Here is a 22,614-nt window from a genome sequence, read left to right on the forward strand (position 1 = left end):
ACAAACAATTTTAAAATTTTCATTGGAATGTTAGCATACAGGGTTAAAAAATCAAAAGTATGTAAGAATAAATTTAAGAAATAGACCGAGATTTAAACTAGTCCAAAAGTTATATATAGAATTTATAAGAATCCAAAAATAGTTAATTCCACTACGCGATTGAATGATATTGACGTTTGTGGTTCAACGTATATTGTAATTCATAATAGAAATATATCATAATGACATAGAAATAGAACAATATCATACTGACGGGATCTTTTAAAGTACAGAGTCATGTTTTTAAAAGAACAAAAGAAATACAAAAAGTCGCAATTTAGGTTCCTTAAACATATTAAAAAAAGAAGACAAGCGTTAGAAATGAATAGTTTTATAAAAAAAATACCTAATTAAAGTGTTTATTATGAACACTACCCGAATTCCCGACGAATGCCTTCGAATATTATTTGTCTGTTTTGTTTTAAATTAACGGCCCGTGACAGATATCCACATGACGAAAAAAATAATTAAAACTGAAATTTTACAAGGTGAGTCTATCGTGGTGAAGGTCAGCAAATATAAGTCTCCTCACTCATCTCTCTCTCTCTCTCTCTCTCTCTCTCTCTCTCTCTCTCTCTCTCATGCGCATTTAGATATTAACGTCTCGTCAATAATGCCCAAGGACGAAATATTTAGATAGCCAAAACTTATTACTAATTGTGTCAGATTTTTTTTTACTTTATGAATTTACCTTGACGTTCGATACTTTAGTTTACTTTTTTGCCATACTTTTATACTCCATTCAATTTGGGTTTTTTCTTTTGATGCCTTTTGATGATAAACTTGTTGTATTTTGCAGTTGTTCCTCCATGTCTTACATACCAAATGTTTAGCGACAAATTTCTTAAAATAGAAAATGCTATGTCAATTTATACCTCTTCACAAGTGAATATATACCTGCTGACGAAAAACAAATGTACAACAGCAACTATAATGCATACCTATTTTGCATTATACAAGATAACTAACATAACTCCTAATAAAGAAGTTCAGGTAAGGGGGAATGATTACAGTGCTATGTTCAAGTTTAACCCAGGACAACATGAAATAGGATATTATCGTTTGTATGCAAGAGTAGGATATCCTGCAAGCATGACAGACTGGATGGAAGAATCAATGTATGTGAAAATAGAACAACCACCACCACATGCATTTATAAAAGGTGGAGCCGGAAGGACTATTGGTCAAGGACTCGTAGAATTTGATGCTCGTTCTGTGTCGTTTAGTTTAACTAAAGGCCCTGGTGATCCATCTGGGCTTATGTTTACTTGGAAATGTCTTAATTTTGTCACAAATAGTATCTATAATCTACTGCAATTTAATATTGAACCAGTATCAGCGTTTAAGGATATACGTGACTATAAAAAGAAGTGGTACGAAACTAACTTTATTCCGTATATAGAAAACAAAGTCGCGTTCATCGATGGTTCTACACTTTACACCGTTGTAAATAGCTTAAAGAATTCTAATTGCCAATGCATGCTTGGAAGTAAGTTTTACGTCCAGGCTGAACATGACAAATACCCCCAAGTGAAAACAAAAGCAAGCAACACTTCTCCAGCGACATCATTTGTAACAATGACAACTGCAATGGACACAACTGCACTGGAGACAACTACACCGGACACAACTACACCAGCGCCTCTTTATGATCTGATTGCTCTTACGCGATTTTTTTATATTGACTTTATGTATGAAATGGAGTCAAAACCTAAATCCGAATTGAAAGACACACAGTATGTCCTACCTTTTCCAGATAATAACACACTGGTTTTAAACGAAATGTTAGCATTTCTTAATGATTTATATAATGAAGAATCTGAAGCCTTTCTACGGGATACAGACGACTTTTTTGAAAGGTTATCTGATAGTTCATTGACTCTTGATAGTTTGTATAAATTACGTGAACTTTCTGGGTTGCCTGCAAGTGCTAATGCTACTTTTTTTGATAATCTACTAGAATGGCTGCAAAACGCAAATGTATCGAAACAATTTGCATATGACCTGCAGGATTTGTTGGATAGCTTTAAATATGTTAAATCTTACATAAAAAATGCAACACAGTTAGTAGAACTAATAGGAATTGAAGGATTCCTTAAACTTGTCATTGACGACTCTGATCAATGTTTGATGGAATATCTGGTAAACATTTTTAACGGATTTGCTAAGATTAGCTCAATTGATTGGCATAAAATGAAAAATCAAGAAAAATATTACTTGAACTGGCTAGAGGATGATCTGTTCCACTCTAGTGCTTGTAAATTGTTCAACAGAACCGATGATGGAACCGGAAGTCTGACTGTTACCTCTCAAGATGTCTCAGAGGGAATGGGATTTTTAGTGTATTTAAGAGTAGAATTTGAGGGGTCTGTTAGTTACTTTATACAACATGCGCAATCAGTTCCTGGGAATCCTCAAGTACTGGAAATAGAGTAAGTATAGTTTTCAGTTCCATTTTGAATCAATTATTGCCAGAAAATAACAATCATATTATAACAGACGAATGTGCTTTTATCCCAGTAGTTTTCATTACAAAAAATGTCTCAATCAAAGTGATGATTTTGGCTATTCTTTCAGGTCCCTTTTGGTCATATGGCTCTTCACGCATTTACGTACTTTACTTACTCCTTACTTTGGAATATTTCTCCTTTAACGTTAATCCAAATTATCGATTCGAACGCACCAAACATCATAATTCATAATTCATGTATTGATATATAATACCAAAAAAGGATGTTGCATTTGTTCTTGTATTAGTATTGTCAGTACAGCACTTGTGTGCAAAGATTGTCTTTATTAGGATAACTATTTTAATTAGAATATAGCTACATATTCAGTGTTAAACTTACCTTTGGATAATTTTCGTCATATTTTCTAACTTGACATTAATCTATGTGTTATCAAATACACTATTTTGTCTACGAAGGACTCATTAGTGGCGCTCGGATTAAAATCGGTGTCACCATCTGAACTTTTTTATAATCCAAAACGGAACTGTTTATAAAAATATCATTTCCTTCTTAAAAATCGTTTCTGTTTAAATGTTTTTTAGCAATCCCTTTCTGAAGAGAACATTGTGCATATTTTGGTATTTTTATTTTACATTCAGGTGCAGGTTTATAACAAATCAGTGCCAATTTTAATGCACTAGATGCGCATTCTGACAAATAATGAGCCTTCAGTGATGCTCGAGGCCAAAATATTTGAACATCAAAAACCTAATTAAATCGTTTAACAGCTTACCAAATCAGACATGATTTAAATATTACCAAACATGAACTGATACTTTGAATTCTGACCTAATGTTACTATCTCCGACTTCAAATATATTCTTTTGTAGATGCAGATTGAATTGCATGAAGAAGACTGCTTTGACTTCCATAATGTCGTTAAAGGCTTCGTGTTCTTTTTGTACGTTTCAACAGCAAAAAGGATTAAAATTTTGGTGGAAAGTCAAAGATTTCGATTTATTCAGTAGAAAATCAACAACAAATGATGATTGGCAATCTTGGATGTTATCTGGTAATATTTAAAGCAGAAAAAAATATTTATACGTAACATAGTCACTTATAACAAGATGCAACTTTGATTGAATCTGTCACTATCTTGAAATAAAATAACAAAACGAAAAGTTCCTAATCAAATGGCAAAATCAAACGCTGAAACACATCAAAAATATGCATAATAACTGTCACAGATATTTCCTGATGTAGAAAATGGTGGATTAAACCTGGTTGTATAGCTAGCTCAGCCTCTCACTTGTATTACAATCGCAACAAATTTCATTTTATTGACAACAATGTGTGAACAAAACAAAAAGACATAACAAGTAAAAATGTCAAAAATTGGGGTACAGCAGTCAACATTGTGTTTTAATCTTAATCACTATACAAACAAACAAATATGTCAACAACAAAAAACAAAAAGACATATAGACAAAAATCATAAGCAAAAACGAAATACAAGAACACAAAAAATATTATAGCACAATAACGCAATGACGGGATGTATAATTACCGAGACACGTCAAATAGATATTACCAGAAATAAAGTAAACAGTAAAAGTAATAATTTGCAAAGACAAATAAAATCCCCACTATAACACGTAATTTAGATGATAAACAACGTCAGTACCTAGAATCTATACTTCAAGACCATCGTGTATTATTGGTGAAAATGACATTGATGTGATTAAATCTGTTGAGCATTACTTCTTGTTAGGTGATACTTGATTAAATGCATCGGAAAGTCACTTCTTGTTAGATGACATTTTGATGAAATCTGTTGGGCGGGCACCACTCGTAAGTTGAAACTTTGATAAACGACATCGGAGGCCAAATCTTGTTAAATTACACTTTGGATAAATAAGTCGGGCTGTCCCTTTTTGTAAGATAACGTTTACATTTCGATTATATCTGCCAGACAGTCAATTCTTGTTAAATGATACATGGCTACATCTGTCAGCAATCACTTTTACGTAACAGTTTGAATAAATCTGTCTGGCAACAACTTCATATAGGTTACCACTTTGATTATATCCGTCGGATAGTGACTTCTTGTTAAATGACACTTTGATAAAACAAATCTAAAGAGCAGTCTCTTCTCGTAAGTTGACATTTTGATTAAAGCCGACGGGCATTCACAATTTGTTTAAATGACACTTTGAATATATTTTTTTGGCAGTCACTTCCCATTAAAAGACACTTTGTAAAAATTGATCGGTCAGTCCCTTCTTGCAAGATAACACTTCCATCAAATCTGCTAGACATTAATTTCTTCTTAGATGACACTTTGATTAAATCTGTCAGCATACACTTCTAGTTATATGACACTTGATAAAATCTGTCAGCAGACACTTCTTATTAAATGAAGATGACACTTTGAATAAATCGGTCGGACACTCCCTTCTTGTAAGATATTACTTTTTTCAAATCTGTCGGACAGTAAATTCGTGATAGACGACACTTTGATTAAATGTGTCAGCAGTCACGTCTAGATAGATGACACGTTGATTACACCGTTGGACAGTCACTTTCTTTTAGATAACAATTTCAATAAATATATCAGGCAGTGACTTTGAACAGGGTGCCACTTTGATAAAATTTGTCGGGCAGTCCATTCTTGTAAAAAATGAGACTTTGATTAAATAAGTTGGACGGTTACTTTCTGTTAGATTACAATTTCAAAAAATCTTTCGGACAGTGACTTCTTATTAAATGCCATATACATAAAAACTGTCGGACAGTCAATTACTGTTCAATGACACTTTGATTAAATCTGTCAGCTGGTCATTTCATGTTAAATAACACTTTTAATTAAATCTGTTGGATAATCAATTTTTAATTGATGACATTTTGATTGAAACTGTCAACAATAACTTCGAGTTGGATGACACTTGATAAAATCTGTCAGCAGTCATTTTTTGTAAGATAACACTTTGATTAAACCCGTCTCATCGTCATTTTCTGTTACATAACAGATAACAAAAAAACTGTCCGATAGTGACTTTTTATAGGATTCAACTTTGATAAAATCTTTTAGGCAATCAATTTTTGTTAGATGACACTTTGATTAAAACTGTTAGACATTCACTTTCTTTCTGTTAGATGACACTTTGATTAAAACTGTTGGACATTCACTTTCTTTCTGTTAGATGACACTTTGATTAAAACTGTTAGACATTCACTTTCTGTTAGATGACACTTTGATTAAAACTGTTAGACATTCACTTTCTTTCTGTTAGATGACACTTTGATTAAAACTGTTAGATATTCACTTTCTGTTAGATGACACTTTGATTAAAACTGTTAGACATTCACTTTCTGTTAGATGACACTTTGATTAAAACTGTTAGACATTCACTTTCTGTTGGATGACACTTTGATTAAAACTGTTAGACATTCACTTTCTGATGACAATTTGAATGAATCTGTCGAACAGGTACTTCTCCACAAATGCCACTTTGATTAAAACTTTGGGGCAGTAACATCTGCTAGATAAACACTTTAATTACATTTTGATTAAGCCTGTTGGACAATCCTATATTCTAATAATTTTCATTAGACGTTGATAAATATTTTGTGGGGTTATATTCTAAGTTTCACCAGTCCGTAACTAAGAAAGCCACCTTTTTGAATTCCGTTTTTTTTTTTCGGTATGTAATTCCTCCAAAAAAACAACAACAAGAAAGTCACATTTTAGGCCTTAAAATCTTCTTTTTGTCAATATTGAAACCAGTCGGAAGCGTACGAAAAGTATAAATACGTCTAGTGTTATGTTTGACATCCGGAGTATACATATGACGTCACATTGTCTAAATACTAAAGGTGATGCAACAGTTTCGCAGTTTTTCATTCATGGCATTTTTAAGTCAAAATATTCATTAGATGGAACTTAATTTATATGTGGCATTATAATGTAGATAACTGTATTGTATTTTAAGCTTGGTCATCGTAAAACTTGATTTTACTGTCGCAAATGTCTGTTTGCCTAGCTCAGCTGCGTGTCGTTAGTTAAATTCAATATGCGATAGAAAAATCTACGTTTTATGAAGACCAAGCTTAAAATACAATACAGTTATCTCCTAATTTCTATAGTTAGGCATTTAATTTAATTTAAATCCAATACATTTATAAGTGTTTTTAATTGATATATAAATATAAAAAAAGAAGGTGTGGTATGATTGCCAATAAGACAACTATCCACAAAAGACCAAAATGACACAGACATTAACAACAATAGGTCACCGTACGGCCTTCAACAATGAGCAAAGCCCATACCGCATAGTCAGGTATAATAGGCCCCGATAAGACAATGTAAAACAATTTAAACGAGAAAAAAAACGGCCTTATTTATGTCTGAGCTTATTTTAATAATACGTTTCGATGGCCCATGGTTTGGCATATAGCTTGTTATTGATTGATACATCAATGAATGACGGTTGTCAGTAGCGCAGGAAAAAATTCTTTCCTGTTGAGTGTATTTGTGGGCATGAGTTGTTTTGAGGGCATGCTGATTAATCTTTAGTAAAAAGTTTACTTGGTCGTTTTTTTTTTTGTCGTTTTTTGTCAAGGGTTTGACTGTTGTCCTTAAGTTTTGTTTTTATTGTTCCCATGGTACCTTTTCTATCGCAGTTCTCATTAGTCTACATGCTCAGTTGTAGTCAAATGATAAATTATAATTCATTGCTAGTACTAGACCAATGTTGATAGAATAATGTTTATCAGCACCTATGGTTGACGACAGAATACGAGTCAATTCAGCGCACGTTGTTGTCGCCCTTGGCTTCTATCTTCGTCATTGCTAAACTCAGCCGTAAAAAAGAAGCCAAGATTGAGGAACACCAATTTACATATATTTCGCTTATATTGAAGATGAGAATAAATGTGATAAAAACAATATTTAAGGAATATCTGCAGTTCGAGTGCAATGAATAAGTCAGTTAGAGTTTCCTCTATAACTTATCGCAATATTTTTTTTTTTTTGCTTAAATGTCATTAAACACACATGGGAAATGGATTCCGCGGTTTTATAAGTTCCATAATCTATGAATAACGAGACGACGTTAATTTTGAAGATATAAATACCCCCCACCTTCACCTTAGCAGCAATCCATCAACTTCACCTCATATGGGATATACATCATTACATGTCCCAACTGATTCGGTATTCAAGAGCTTTCACCTGCTACTCAGACTATAAAACGTCATCAGTATCTGAGTAGAAATTGTATGAACCAGTAGTATGTCAAAGAACGTCTCGTCCTTTCTCTAAAAAAGTTCACCGGAAGATACAAAGACCTTGTTGATAAATATTCCGTGTCAACTTCACTAATAATACATGATGATCTTGAAGTATAGATTCTAGGTACCGACGTTGTTTATCATCTTAATTTTAAAGTAGTCTTTTTATTTGTCTTTCATTTTTTTTTTACTTTTACTGTTTATTCCATTTTTTGGTAATATAATTTTGGCGTGACGCGGTAGTTGTACATTCCACCTTTGTTGTATTTGGCCATAGTTATTTTTGGTATTCTTGTCTTTGAAGTACCAAGTCAGGAATATGACAGTTGTTTTCCATTTGTAAATGTGTTTGAGCTTTTGATTTTGCCATTTGATAAAGAACTTTCCATTTTGAATTTTCTTGGTATTTTTGGTATTTTACTTTTATTGCAACCTAACTCTATGATTAATTAAATATATACTAGCAATAACGTATTCATAACGATATTTATATCTTCTTATTAACAAATCATTTATAAATCTATCATAAACTGATCAAATGTAAATGCTTTATATTATTGTATTCTCAGAAACGACAACCAATGCATTTGTTATGAAAGCCAATGTGTTAAATGCTAGAGCAGGATACCTTATAGAGGCTCACATGCAGCTTGAAACAGGAGAGACGAGCATTAGTATTTGGATTGTTAATACTAATATACTACCGTATGGAGGGTCTTGTGAGATTGAGGATGCAATCTGGGGTAAGTTGTCTGAGATGGGCTTTGTTGCTTACTGAATTCGTTTTTATACTTTTGATTTTTGGCAGATTTTGCTAAACTTCCCGAATGTTTCAAAACTATTAACAGCAATTTTAACATCAATGATACCATACTTTCTAACAAAGCAAGATGTTGAGATCATCCTTTAGAAAATTTTAGGGACACCATCACGAGATTTTTGACCGTTATGGAATATCTGTTTCAAAAATGGCGGTTGTCCTAACCATCAATTCCGTCCTCTTTCCCCCGAATGTGACATCCCCAAAATGGACTTATCACCGATTATGAGCTTATATGACCCTTTGGTAACTTTTCGATGACGACTATCTTAAAACAGTTTTAATGTTCAGTCTGAGACATATCTGACGATGGTCTATATGCTAGTCTTACAGTTTCTCATACTATATGAATAAGTTCGAAAAGCGGACCCATAGTATCATGAATGAATGTGTTTTACCAAGGTATTCATGGCTTATAATTCAGTTGGAAGTAATTTTCTAAAAGTTGATTTGAAATGCTAACTAGACGAAAATGTAATAATGCTATCTTTTAGAGCTATTGCTACAAACATGGAAAACGATTTTATATTGTTTTATCGGAATATATATTCATTTAACTCTATTTTGGGACTCTGTTTCCTATATAATTCTAATTTAACTATAGGCTATAATTGTAATTTCCGGTTATTTTGTATAAGATAGATGGAAGATGAATGTGTTATGTTTAGTGGCAAGCTGAATGCACATACTGGACGTTAGCATGTTAATGTTATTTAAATATGATCCCTGTTTGTACTAGAGCGACATCCCGAGCCGTTTCATTAACATCCTAGTTCATAAGGTTGCAGTCCTTCGGAATACATTTAGTTATACTCTGATACCGTATAATGACTATGGTAGTAATTCAAAATGTCGCATGCTTGAGGAGAAGTAGCAAATATCAATGTTCAATACTTTGATTTGACCCGAGCCCACCAGCTTACTACTAGAGTCAGCGATCACTAGATCGTTTTTTTTTTAATTTGATATTTGACATATAATTCTTAAATTTATTAGATAATTTTGTATCAAATAGACTCACCCCAACCCCTCACCACAACTCCTAATCTATAGTCAAAAAATGTATTCCAGCGGACAATATTTTATCTTTTCCGTTTTAGGGGAAAAGAAAGTAACAACACACGGATGGAATGACGAAGGATTCCGAACATCAACTGACATCAGTTATGACTGGAAAGAACAGCTAAATTATCGAATAGTGCAGACGAATTCCGAAGGAAAAGAGACTCTCCTATATTATGGTTGTAAGTTGTATAACCCTAAAGTTAATTTCGAATAAAATCAACTTAAAAGTAAGTTGTTTAGGTTCTGCTCAGTGAAAAATGTCATTTCGAATAAACACGATTGCTAGTTTCAAAGTTGTCGATAAAAAAAAATACAGTTTCATTTTTACCTAACGGTGGTTATAGTTTCTTAGATTAAACAAATAATATGTAAATCATCATTTATCTAAATAAAAATGATTTTTGTTCGTGCACCAATAGTCAGCAAAATAGTTCAACTGGTGATTCCCTTAACAGCTGAATTATCGAAATATCACTACTGAGCCCATGCAAAACAAATATCAATTAAGCGTAAACCTTTCAGACCCAAATAAGGTCGAATTGTTGCCTACAAAACCATATCTACGATATTGATTAGCTTATTTTGGCCAAAGTGAACCAAACTGGTCGAGATAATATTCCCTTCTTGGAAGAGTTTAATATAATCTGTGTTACCCCTGTCAATCAGTCCGTCAATCTGTCCGTCCGTCTTTCCATTGAATTTCCTTTACATATTTATCAGCAACGACAAATCACAGCTTTCTGATTCATCACATATCAACATAATACGGGGACGTGGTTAACCGAGCCCGGAAATTAAAATGCGACCCGGGTAAACTAATCGATCCTTTAAATAAACTTATTCTTAAAGGTTACCAATTCAACACTGTAATTAGATCTTTAAACATTATTGTATTGGAATAAATTTTGATTATGTGATCAGTAAATAAAAACCAAACAAATATCATTGTTATATACATATATATATATATATATCATGTATATGTACATTCATGGTCCTATAATCTGTCTATACCTGTATTTTGGGATTGCACAAGGTCATGTTTTTCTCTGACTGTTAATGCCGTCTTTAGACTAAATCGTTTGAGTGTTGGATGTATACTGATAAATACTTTAGTCTTAGATACATTTTTTTTATAAGTTATAATTGGCTCTGAACTAGCTGTCAATGACTGCGGATACTCACAGATATTCATTTCTTAATTTGGCGTATAAATATTCGCATACGCTGAAATCTGTAATTCGGTTTTCCCACATATATATCCAGATTTCGCGCCTTTTCTCTTGTCGAGAAAAAATTACTGATCAGTACAATTTCTCATCCCAACTCGCTTTTTGTTTTATTTATGTATTATTAAGACAATTTTTATGTTCGTATGAGTATAGCGAAGAAGAACATGAAAGTAATTAGTGTGTTTGTGCTGTAGGGATGTATAAATACCATGCCATGTCCGTTCTGTGTTGTGTATCAATCTGACGAGTTAAGCCCTTTTCAACTGACTTTTAATAGTTTTTTTATATGTTGTACTATTACACCACTATCCTAGTTTAGGGTAGGGATTAGTCACTAGCTAACATGTTTAACCCCGCCACATTCTGAATGTGCCTGTCCCCGTTGTCAGGAAACTGTAATTCAATGGCTGTGTTTCTGTACATCAGATTTGTTTTTTGTTTATTGTGTTGTACAGTTTGTTGTTGTGTTTTGCTGTTGCATCTGTTTCCCAGGTTTGAGGGAGGGTTTGGCGCCCTCCAAACATGTTGAACCCCACCACATTCTGTATATGCCTGTCCCAAGTCATGAGCCAATTGTATTTCATTCATTGTTTTTTACATAAATTATGCCGTTAGTTTTCTCCTTTGAATTGTTTTACATTTACTATTTCGGGGCCTTTATAGCTGACTATGCGGTATGGGTTTTGCTCATTGTTGTTATTTTTATATTATATATTTATTGCCAAACTCTTAGCTAATGCAACTTTAATATTTGATTACAGCAGAGGAAGAGAATTACATCAAAATAAAGCCTGGTATTGAGACCGATGGTTATGATGTTACAATAAAGATACAAATCTATGATATTTTTATCGATTATACAGAATGTACCAAACATATTGGACAGGTATGTATCGATTATACAGAATGTACCAAAAATATCGGACAGGTATGTTATCGATTATGCAGAATGTATCAAAACTATCAGTCAGGTATGGACACATAGTAATAAACATAATATCGGACAGGTATGGATACATAGTAATAAACATAATAACGGACAGGTATGGATACATAGTAATAAACATAATATCGGACAGGTATGGATACATAGTAATAAACATAATAACGGACAGGTATGAACACATAGTAATAAACATATCGGACAGGTATGAACACATAGTAATAAACATAATAACGGACAGGTATGAACACATAGTAATAAACATAATATCGGACAGGTATGGATACATAGTAATAAACATAACATCGGACAGGTATGGACACATAGTAATAAACAAAAAGAACACGAAACAATTACCGAAAACATCGAACAGGTATGGACACATAGTAATAAACATAGTATTGGACAGCTTTTAGCAAACCAGAGATATTTGTATATAACAATTTACAAAAATTGGTATTTACACGAAATCATTTGCAAAATAGAAATACAGATAATATATCGGACAGGTTTATTATATGTTTTAGCTTTACAAAATGATTAAAGAGGCATTAGTTGTCAAATTCATGTTCTATGATTTGACTTTTATTCATTATAATTGATTTGTGACATATTAAAACGTATATTCAAATTACAAAAACTCCAAAAGAAATAATTTCCAAGCATTTCACCTTTAGAAAGGATGAGCATTTCGTGGCTATTCTAGACTAGCGCCATCGTATTAACCATCGAGATGACCTCCGATGAATACTGATTGTCAATCGAATCGACATAAACATAAACGATAGTTAAACTAAAGATCGATTGAATACATATTCTAAAGAGTTGAATTATTGACTTGCAAGCCATTAATTTATAATGATGTTTGTAAGCTTATCTTTACGAAATTAAATCAAACTAACTACAAATTGCGAAATATTATTTTCACAATTCCGTTTGAAACAAAGAAAATCGAATTTAAATTTTTGTCAAAATCATAGTTAATGCTCGTTTGAAAGAATATTGGACTTTGGTGGGAAGAAGTCATTGTCTTTACAAATTAGGAAATATATATATGTATATATTGATAAGTACGTATAAACAAGTGACAACGCTACGACAGATCCATGCCTTGGATCACCAGTGAAGATGATACACGGCCGAAAACACATTTTATATTCATAACTACTCTAAATATTAGCACAACAACGTTAAATCTGCTAATTTTCGGAACCTTTCTGTTCTTTCGAAATTTTTATATGTGTGCATGATAAACAAATTTCTAGGTAGAGGGGCCCAAATACAGCACAAACAACATTTTCCAAAAGACCAAAATGTATATTTTAAACAACGCATTTAACTAGCAGGTCGAACAACGGATGTTCTTAAACCCTGCCGACTGCCATGGCATACTTACATAATTGTCAACTATACATATAGTCGACAATTATGTAGGTATGGCAATAGCACGACTACATATTGTATATTAATCGTTTTATTCGAAGACATACAGAATAATGGCATTTTTGTTTTTGATACTGACTTTATCAGCAAGAAAATCAAGCGAGCCCGCTAGGGCAAGCTGATATTCGAGCTGATGAAGTCAGTATCAAAAAATAAAATGCCATTATTCTGTTTATCGGCAATTTGATATTAATTGTACATATTTGTTGTTGAGAATATGAAGTAAAATGGGATAGTTCATAAAACTACTTTTACTCGTACAAAACGTTGGGATTGTTGTTCGGTTGTATGAATGAAGTCGCGTGCATTTCATTGATAAATTGATGCGGATGGACCTGAACCAGCGACGTTGCTGCACTGGTTAATGAAGTCAGTGCCTAATATTTTTGAGTATCAAGTCCTGTCCATGATCTTAAAATATTAGGCAGTAAGATCAAAGGGAGAATGTACAAATTGCCAATAGAATAAAATATCAGTCGCATGTCACATATAAGTTTCATATTGTTTAGGTAGATACTAATCTCTCTCAAATCATCAAATCATAACTATTTTAACAGAAAGGAGAAAAATACCAAAATAGGCGGAGGATATGGGGGACACATTTAAACTAATAACTCGCAGAGAAATTAGGAACGCTATAGCAAAAAGTGAAAACCGACGAAAAAAAACCCAGCAGTTTACAATACACATAACAGAAAACTAAAGACTGAGCAATACTAACCCGCCAATAAAAATAGTATTTAGCCTAGATCCTCAGAAATCCTGCACCATTAGTATTGAACTATTTTTTCCCCAATTAACCTATTATATGTTTGTGTTACATATACATAAAAGTATATCTGTTATTTTCTTCTTTCACTTTCTGATTCTTCATCAGTTTGTGATATCGCATGTTTATCCACTCAGAAAAGTTCTAACCTACACAAAAATAATACTGAGACATGTTTCAGGTTTTACCTAATTATACCACATCCGACCAAAATAGTGTATCATCCTTCTTACATTCTGCGGCTGACAGCACGGATTATTACTGGCAAACAGGGAATGTAAAACAAGTGGCCATGAATGCAGAGGTAGCCGGAACACCCGTCACAGATTTGGTATGTTATTTTTCTAACGTCAAAGTCCGTGAGCAATTTGATTGCGTTTTTATTACTTTATGTTAAGATTTTATATAAAACTTTAAATTTCCTTCCGTATCAAATTTCGCTGTTTACTGAAATGTTTGTCATTGTGTTTGTCATTTGTTGTATATGTTCACATGAACATTAACATTCAGAGCTAGTTACTAGCAAAAACAATATGGAAAGATACCACAATAAGAAAAAGTATAGAATTATGCAAGAAGACTATATCACGAGAAGCATTCAATTCTAAATTCAAAATAATTGTCAGTTTCTACAATTGGAATTTATTTCTGTAGAATACAACAACAACACTATTTGATACCGACCCTGCACAATGGATCAATATTGGTGTAGAAATACTGTCTGATGGAACAAATGTAACAAAAACATTTGATAAACTGTGGAATATGTATCAACATCCTGATTACGGTGATGTAACAACTCAAAATGATATAATAGAGGTAAATATATTGAGCTGGTTTTAAGTTTTTTTTTAATGACTTTCTGTTAAACTAAAACTAAAAAAGTTTGTATATCAGCTAATCAATAAGATAGAAAATTGTTGTATTTCACAACAATTTCTTATTAAAATGAAATATATATATATATATATAATATATATAGGTCAGATAAACTGTTTCGAAACTATTTCTAAATCAACTGTTTAAAATATATTATATAAACAAGAATGTGTCTATAGTACAAGGATGCCCCACTCGCACTATCATTATCTATGTTCAGTGGACTGTTAAATTGGGGCATTACAATTAGAAAGATCATCTCATAGGGAACGTTGGGATCCTGCTAACATGTTTAACCCCGCCACATTATTGATGTATGTGTCTGTCTCAAGTCAGGAGCCTGTAATTCAGTGGTTGTCGTTTGTTTATGTGTTACATATTTTTTTTTTCGTTCATTTCTTTTACATAAATAAGGCCGTTAGTTTTTTCGTTTGAAATGTTTTACATTGTCTTATCGGGGCCTTTTATAGCTGACTATGCGGTATGAGCTTTGCTCATTGTTGTACGGTGACCTATAGTTGTTAATGTCTGTGTCATTTTGATCTTTTGTGGATAGTTGTCTCATTGGCAATCATACCACATCTTCTTTTTTATATGTGTACTAAGTTTCAAGTTGATTGAACTTCAACTTAATCAAAAACTACCTTGACAAAAAATCTTTAACCTGAAGCGGTACAGACGGACGAACGGACGAACGGACGGACGAACGAACGAAAGAACGGACGCACAGACCAAAACACATAATGCTCCTAGGTGGGGTATAAAAAATAGCTGTTGTCTCTAAAAACTGACCAAAACATTTATTATCTGAAAAGAACGATGTAAGATATATTACATTCCAATACGACAATTACCCATCACAGACGATGTAAGATATATTACATTCCAATACGACAATTACCCATCACAATCAAAAGGACCAGAAATTGGAAATGTATATACTTACAAATTACCGAATAATCCAAACATTAGTTGAGCCAAAAAAAAAAACTATGGGGTTCATAGTTGGGTGTCATCGTTCCTCCGATGTCACATTACTTGAATATTTGTCACTTCCCAAAAAAAGGAAAAGGAACCATTTTTACAAGCTTGAATCTCTTATCAAAACAAAATGTGTGTAGTTCATTTCATGTATATACTATGGCTATGTGTGTATGACTTTTTTGAGAGAAAAAACACCCAACAATTTTACAAAAATAATTACATAGAAAATTATCTGCGTATACAAGTTGATGATAAAAACATTAAGGAAAAATTTTGTCAACAGGCATTGTAACTTGAATACAATATCAAAGTAGTATATGATATGAATAAATCTTTATTTGTCTTTGTGTTGAAATATATATCGAAAATATATGTAATATTTAAAGATTTTACTTACATATAAACGGTTTATAAATAACTGAGAGATGTTCTGATATATTTTAGCAATTGACATACTTTTCCACGATACTGGTTGAAACATCTAATGTGGTTGATGGAACATCCACTGTGAATTTAGACCAGGTTGCTAACAGTATTGGTACAGTTATCGGAAACAAGCTATTCACCGCAAATTCCTCAGCCGTATGTGTTATGTATTGTTCTTTATTCTGTTATTATACCACTATGGAAGCTCATCTAAGATCTGGATATCAATATGTCCCACTCTTACTCTAATCCTTAAGGCCGAAGGAGGATGAAAAGCTCGAAATTCAATGTACGAATTACGTCCACTTATTCAGAAAAAAAATCAGAGAGAATAAGATTCGAGGCAACAGTTGTTTGCTTATATAAAAAAATGTTCAAAAGTCTATTAAGAAGCATCTTCGCTAGCCAAGGGTTACGATCCACTCCCGCTCTCTTCGCCCTTGGCGGATTGAGCCAAAATTTTTGATAACAATGTTGCGCCATCTATCGGAAGATTAAAAATCACGCCAATTCCAAATACATCATTCTTGACCAATGGTAGCACTTGAACTCTTCAATTTGGAGGTAAAACACGGTAGCGTCTAGATTCTACACACTTGGTAAAGCCGGAAATGAAAACATACGTCAACATTCATGCATTTGTGCATGAAACATACACAGGAACTTCTATTTGTTGATTAAAAACATTTAAGTTTTCACTAAATATAGTCGTATGTTTAGGGATGTAAAGACTTGTTGCACAAAAAAACATGTGGCAATTGTTTACAAACACTTTCTACATTTACACGTGATCATGTTATAGGCGCATTTTGATTGGATGCAGCGAGTTTTGACTGCAACCAATAAAAATCCTTACCTTGTGTCTCCGAAATTTTATCTCAATCCGCCAAGGGTGAAGAGAGCGGGAGTGGATCGTAACCCTGGGCTAGCGAAGATGATTGTGAAGATCCAATCCAAGGAAAAAAAAAACAAGTGATGCAATCGAATGAACTTCAAAAGGAGCGCGACCGTATTCCTTGTCAGTGCAAGCGTCTCCTGCTATGCGTGCATCACCTGCCACGCGAACCCACAATTGATGGGAAAGTAACAGTCGGAAATAGAACAACATTTTACAACTATTCTGCTATATAAAGATATACAACGCAAATCGATATTTCTTGTCTGTTGAGACTCATCGTATAGGTTAACCTTTTCGTGAAGGTGACCGTAAAACTGATGTAAAGTCAATTTCAGTCGTACTTCTTCAAAACTGTGTTGGAGCAGTTTTTGCGCAAGGAACGTACCAACTCCTGTTAAAGAATTGATATAGTATGAACCTGTACGAGCGTAATGTATTGATTAAGATATGTAAAGGCCGTACGATGGGACAGAGTGTATACTACGCGAAATTAGGTGTTGACAATTTGATAGCTGTAATCATTACGTTTGTTATAGATTTAAGTTTGAAGTTATCCAGCTTTGTCAATATAAAGGAACAGATCAAGTTATTAAACAGTCTATTTTTTTTTAGTTTCGGTAGTATTCCGTATCTCAAATTCAGTGGGATATATGATATGCGAGCACTCACTGAAATATGGGGTAAATCATCAATATATCTGAAGGTGACGTTAAAGACCTTAGCAAGATATTTTTTTCCTCGATAAGATTGTGTATGAATACTGCTTCATATCAATACACATACATGTCGGCTAGTAGGATGCTTAATTAATACCCATAGGAATAATAGCTGTTTAAACATCAATCCATTAAACTCAACAAGTATGTTGACGATCAAAAGTCATCTTCGGTGTATTTGTTGTTTGAATAAGTGCGGTTCTTCAAAAAGTTAGATTTGTCATGACCTGAAATAAGGAATTTGTATCTACGATTCTCATTTTTGAAGAAAATTTAGTTTAATAAGACGATCTGTAACTATTAGAATTGAATGGGTTTTTTAAAAATCTATACGAAATGAAAGCAAGTAAAAATGACATTTTTACAAGACGCGCTTCCAGAAAAAGTGCAACAACAAAAATACTGAACTTCAATGAAAAGTCAAAACGGAAAGTCCCTTAACAATGGTCAAAATCCAAAACTCAAACACATCAAACGAATGGAAAACAACTGTCATATTCCTGACTTGGTACATGCATTTCCTTATGTAGAAAATGGTGCATTAAACCTGGTTTTAAAGCTAGCTAAACCTCCCACATGTATGACAGTCGCATTAAATTCCTTTATATTGACAACAATGTGTAAACAGAACAAACAGACATAAAAAGTAAAAATGGCAAAAATAGGGGTACAGCTGTCAACATTTTGTTATTATCTCAATCACTATAAAAACAAAAAAATATGGCAATAAAGGACGAGCCACGCCTAAAGAATATTACCAAAAAATGGACCAAAAAGTAAACTTTAATAATTTACAAAGACAAATAAAAGAACTATAACACGTATTTAAGATGATAAACGACGTCAGTACCTAGAATCTATACATCAACACCATCATGTATTTTTTGCAAAGTTGGTACGAAATGTTTATCAGCAAGGTCTGGGTATCTTTCGGTGAACCTTTTCAGAAAAAGAAGCGAGACGTTTTTTTGACATTACCCTGGTTCATCAACTTTCTGCTCAGACACTGGTGACGTTTTACAAAGTATGAGTAGCAGCTGCAATATCTTGGATACCGACTGAGTTTTGAAATACATTTCCCATATGGAGGTGAAGATGGTATATTGCTACTAAGGTGGGGGGAATAATAATTTCAAAATTAAAATCGTCTATTTTGTCATAGATTCTGGTACTTAGATGAACGCTTATTGTCAAATTCGAGGTATAATTAGAAAAATTAGTCGGAGGAAGCCGTGTCTGTTGTTTCTTTAATTTCTAGTCCTGGCAAATATATTTATGGAACCCAATCAGAAAAGTTTGGATTGTTTATGGAAAGAACATCATCAATATATCTGAATGTAAAATTAAATGATCTGGCTTCTTTGATATTCTTGTTTTTGATAAGTGTCTGAAGGAACTCCGACTCATGTGAAAATAAGAAAAGGTCGACAAGGAAAGGCGCACAGTTTGTTCCCATTAGAATGCGACAATTTGTTGAAAAAGTCTACCTCTAAATTCGACAAATATGTTGTCAATAAGAAACTCCAGCATATGGATCACTTGTTTCCTTGTGTCGTATATTTTACCTTTTTGATCACTTTTAACAAAATATGCCGTATGGTATCCCAAAAGTAACAAATTTATAGCACTCATTTTTATATTGAAAAGTGTTTATTTTAAGTATTCAGGAAGGTGATTCATGAAGTAATGAATAATAAATGTCTTTTGCCATTAACTAACTACACTACGTGATTTTTTTTAAATATCTAATAAATTAATAAATAATTGTTGATAATTTAATAATTCTAAATAATAATGGTAGTATGTTTTTATTTTTACATTTTTGTAGTCAAAGGCATTCGAAGGAAATAAAGGTCTATTGGAAAAACTTTTAATATTAACAGATAATGAGACCTATCCAAAGTATGAAGACTACATTTCTACGTGTCAAGGTAATGTCTTAAATAATTAGTTTACAAAGTTTGTAAACAGCGTAACATTGTACATATGCTTACAAAACAAAGTTTTCTTATCGTCAAAGGAAGAAAATTAATTTGTTCGTTTGTTTGATTTTCTTTCTTTGGAAAATAAGAAAGGGTTTAAAAAAAGTTTTTTTTATTAAATTTCTGATTCAATTATCTGATAATCCATATCCTTCGAACAATTTATATCGTACGTTACCAGTATTAAGGTAGCACAATCAGACAACTTTAAACTGAAGTAATTCATTTCATCCTTCTTTATATTTTATAAATGAGGTACCAAAAGAAAGAAGAAAGATTAATCTTTCAAATTGTGATAATATCATTATGACATAATTATTATGTAATTAGTTGCTATATTGTGATGTCCACACTTAAATGAATTTAGTGTCCTTGTTCTTCATAGCATCCCAAAATATTTTATAGATTCTTGTACAACACAGCTAGACCTCCAACACAGTGTCTCAGATTTCCAAAATCATCAATAGAACAAATTTTATACCCAATTGAATTTAGTGGTCTCTTATGAATTGATGTTGTAAACTTTAAGATTAATGAGAGAATGAAATACAATAGGAAAAATATGAGACACGGTTTTGGAGGTCAAACTGTGTTGTGCAAGAATCTATAAAATATTTTGGGATGCTATGAATAACAAAGAAGCTAAATTCATTTTAAGTATGAACATCACAGTACGGCAACTAATTCCATAACAATTAATTATGCAATAATTATGTCATAATGAAATTATCACAATTTGAAAGAATAATCCTTCTTCTTTCTTTTGGTACCTCATTTATAACATTTAAAGAAAGATGAGTGATTGGGGATGATAAATCTTTGTATTGTGCTATACACAATAAACCATCAAATTACAGTACAAATATCCCACATGTAAATGTTTATTCTTTATTGTTATTTTTAAAGTCTGGTAGCAAACCCTTTTTCATTATACACAATTATCTTAATTTCTTCAGAAAGTTGTGAATAGAAGAATTCTGTTTTAGGTATGTTAAGAGTCATAAACAATGCTTTGGAAGCCATTTTACCCAAGACATCAGTGGACACACCAGCAACATTAGATATATATACCATAATGACGGATATCTCCAGCAGACAGGAGTTATCGGAACCAAACAATGCTGATCTGACGCCTGCAGAAAGAGCATTTATTGCTTCACAGGTCGCTATGAAAAATGAACTGGATGCTGATTTTAAAAATGATGTTGTAAGTAAAGTTCACAACCATAGCAGATTTATCTTACACAGTTAAGATTTAATACAGTTAATTTAATTACAAACCTGCTCGTGCATTTTTCATTGTTTTGTTATTAAACGCAAAACAAATAGTCTAAGATACCTGGGACGATCTCATTTCATAAAGGTTCTTTTGTTTACTTATTGTACCACGAAACTTATTAACCCTGTGTAGGTCTTTAAATTGAGGTTCTATTTACCAAAAGTTAATCGGGCATGTACACACCCTCTTAGAGTCAGGGGATCAAAAATAGGATCGGATAAAACAGTCATTGTAATACCATAATTCATAATTTCAAAGAATTAAAGTGCTTTTGGTTTATTATCTCCGATTAATATTCAGACGGTATTTGATTGGAAATAGAAACCTGTCCGAAACCGGAAAATTTTAGCTGCAATAGGAATTTATATGCAAAATAAGTGCATCTACTTTTAGTGACCGTTATTTGTTGTACATTCGTGTCGTTTTGTTTTTGGCATTCGTCAATCGTGGAGAAAAAAAGAAGGGGTGGGGGCTAATATCTTAACTTACGATTTTGATCATGGTTTAAATTTATTCTAGTACAACATTCGTTTTATCTCTAGCCAACGCTCTATCTAATTAAAGCGTCACTCTAAAATTGTTAACATTTGTTTCAGATTGACAAACTTTACATCTCGTCATGAATATGCATGACATGTTTGCCACTGAACGTAAAGGGAACATCCAATTAATCAGCTTCATTTAGTGATATATAATCATTAGTCTGCAGTTGATATTTGTCTCAAACATTTTTCAATTTTTAGATATTTGATTTTATATTTGCTTTCTAAGCGAGGGTTTCAGTGGACATGACATCTTTGAATTTGCATTTACATGGATCGGATTAAAGACGTCAATAATAGTGGATCCTACATACGTTTGATATTTTTTGTAAATAGTTCTCAGTTTTACCTGAAATAAAAGTTTTATGATGGTAACCAAACATTCAGTTGAATATTACATACAACTAACTAAACCGTTATTTGAGTTCGGATTTTTAATTATGCCAATGCTAAAAACAAATGTCAAATGGCAAAAGGGCGACCGACAACATGATTGATTTATCATATGCCGTTTGAAGACCAAGAATGGAATCATAATTAAATAGTGTAAGGACTTTTGATGTTTTGTATTTTTTTATTTATTTATTTTAGATTTTTTTCACAAACAGCAAGAAGATCTGCAATAAAGCATTTCCTTCCTCATTTGTCTCTTTCCATTTAAAAAACAAATTAATAACGTTGTCCATACCAGGGGTTACATCGTATCCCATCCAGTCTAACTAAGAAGAGGCGAGTATAATAGAAAAAAAAATCATCATCAAGTGGCAATTACTCGTATAGTTGAAGCGAACAACAATGACAGTGTCTTGGTGACAAAATTTGGTGTGTTTTTGTTAATCTGGTACATGTATAGTT

At 32.7% G+C, this 22,614-nt stretch overlaps 2 long non-coding RNA genes across 2 annotated transcripts; both read left to right on the forward strand.

Moving 5' to 3' along the window:
- Nucleotides 1-464: 464 nt before the first annotated feature.
- On the forward strand, nucleotides 465-14,378 carry LOC143047094 (uncharacterized). Its single transcript, XR_012969401.1, has 7 exons — nucleotides 465-527; nucleotides 839-2,471; nucleotides 3,380-3,561; nucleotides 8,351-8,524; nucleotides 9,702-9,845; nucleotides 11,660-11,784; nucleotides 14,235-14,378. It is a non-coding gene; the product is annotated as an uncharacterized LOC143047094 (long non-coding RNA).
- A 334-nt stretch (nucleotides 14,379-14,712) lies between these two features.
- LOC143047095 (uncharacterized) lies at nucleotides 14,713-21,049 on the forward strand. The gene is made up of 4 exons (XR_012969402.1): nucleotides 14,713-14,872; nucleotides 16,361-16,498; nucleotides 19,785-19,887; nucleotides 20,925-21,049. It is a non-coding gene; the product is annotated as an uncharacterized LOC143047095 (long non-coding RNA).
- Nucleotides 21,050-22,614: the final 1,565 nt, after the last annotated feature.

This window comes from Mytilus galloprovincialis, chromosome 9, assembly GCF_965363235.1.
Source record: "Mytilus galloprovincialis chromosome 9, xbMytGall1.hap1.1, whole genome shotgun sequence".
Lineage (NCBI taxonomy): Eukaryota > Metazoa > Mollusca > Bivalvia > Mytilida > Mytilidae > Mytilus > Mytilus galloprovincialis.